At 41.1% G+C, this 1,566-nt stretch overlaps 1 protein-coding gene across 1 annotated transcript in view; it reads right to left on the minus strand.

Annotated features, from left to right (window-relative positions):
* Positions 1-1,566, minus strand: part of Nars2 (asparaginyl-tRNA synthetase 2, mitochondrial) — a 76,525-nt gene that overhangs the window by 39,487 nt on the left and 35,472 nt on the right. The window lies entirely within an intron of this gene.

Below are 1,566 nucleotides of genomic sequence, written 5' to 3' on the forward strand. Positions count from 1 at the left end.
CACACACACACACACACACACACACACACACACACACACACACACACAGGTTTTCTTCCTCCTAAAGAAGGAATTAAAGCTCCCCGAGCAATCGGGACGAGATCATACAGTAATTGAAAGACGTAACAGTATTTGCTTTGCTTTTTATAGATCTAATCACTGTCCACACGGCCCGAATTACTAAGGATTAATTTGATGTCTCCCTAGTTAGCCGATCAGTGGCTGCTTCTAGACAATGCTGACAGGTATTGCATTTCATGGACAGTAAGCTCCACGTCTGTGTGCCCGTATGGCAAATACTTCATTGACCGAGCCATTTCCCTAGCCTAAAGCCATGAATCGTATATGTTGAGTTATGTCAAGAAAGTTGTTCTTAAAAATATATAATTATCTGCACACAGTGATCTGATAAGCAGCCCACAAAGCAGATTTTAACACCTATAAAACACCCCTCCTCTGTCTTCCCCATGTTAAATACACACAGAATCTCCAACTACTTGGTTAGTCTACCCCAGTCTTCATTATCCTGGCAATTCTCCTAGAGACAGGACACAAAGCTGTAACTTCTTCATATGAAGTCTAACAATAGATTCTAAGTATCTGGAAGTTGATTAGACAGAGAAGCTACACAGTTTTCTAGCTTTTAATGATTCTGCCAAAATAACTCACCCACTAACACATCCATCACAACGGAAGATATTCCAGAGCCACATGGAGAAACAGGTACAGCAAACTAAAGATTATATATGATAAATGCTCTACAATAACCGGACTTCTGTGGCTTCAAGAATACAAACGTGAAGCGTTATATCAAATACAAAAGTCATAACCATTAAATATGGGTGCCATTTTAAGACTTATCTTCATGTAAACACGGAGATAACATTACCTCTAAATTTAACCCAGACAAGGTGAAATTCCCTTGGCAGCTGCTCTTGTGCTTAGGACAATCTTTTAAAATAATGGCTACCATACTTATGACTCATTATTTAATGCACATCTTGCTCAAAAGCGTTTATGGGGTAATAAATATCTGTATATCTCTGCAGCCATAAACCTAGATCTTGTGCTTACCACACAGCTTTCAATAACATTGAGTCAACTAAATGCACAGAAGTTATAAAGTTAAGGAAAGTTTGATGTGGATGAAGACCAAAGAAGTCCAACGGGCTGATGGGAAGACAGGTCCACACTCTGTTACAAGGGGACCTCAGCTAGGTCCTGTTCCAATGCCATCCGTCTCACCTGGGGAGGGGGTAGAGCACGGCTTAGGAACTCACTGGAGAACATAAAGACTCAAGCTGAATGGAATCGGGGCAATGTCCAAGCTGGTTTCCCCGTCAAAACGGAAACAGATTTTTCTTTGATTATGAAGATATTAGACACTATTTTTTAAAAATCTTAAAAGAAGAAAGGCTAAAGGAAAAAAATAAAGAATGTCAGCTGCAGGCTGGCAAGACTGTTGAAGGTGCTGGCTGCACAAGCCTGGTTAACTGAGCTCCATCCCTAGGACCCACGGAAAGTTGCGGGGAGAGAAACGACGGCACAGAGCAGCTTTCTGACCGT

The sequence above is a fragment of the Microtus ochrogaster genome, chromosome 22, assembly GCF_000317375.1.
Source record: "Microtus ochrogaster isolate Prairie Vole_2 chromosome 22, MicOch1.0, whole genome shotgun sequence".
NCBI classification, from domain to species: Eukaryota; Metazoa; Chordata; class Mammalia; order Rodentia; family Cricetidae; genus Microtus; species Microtus ochrogaster.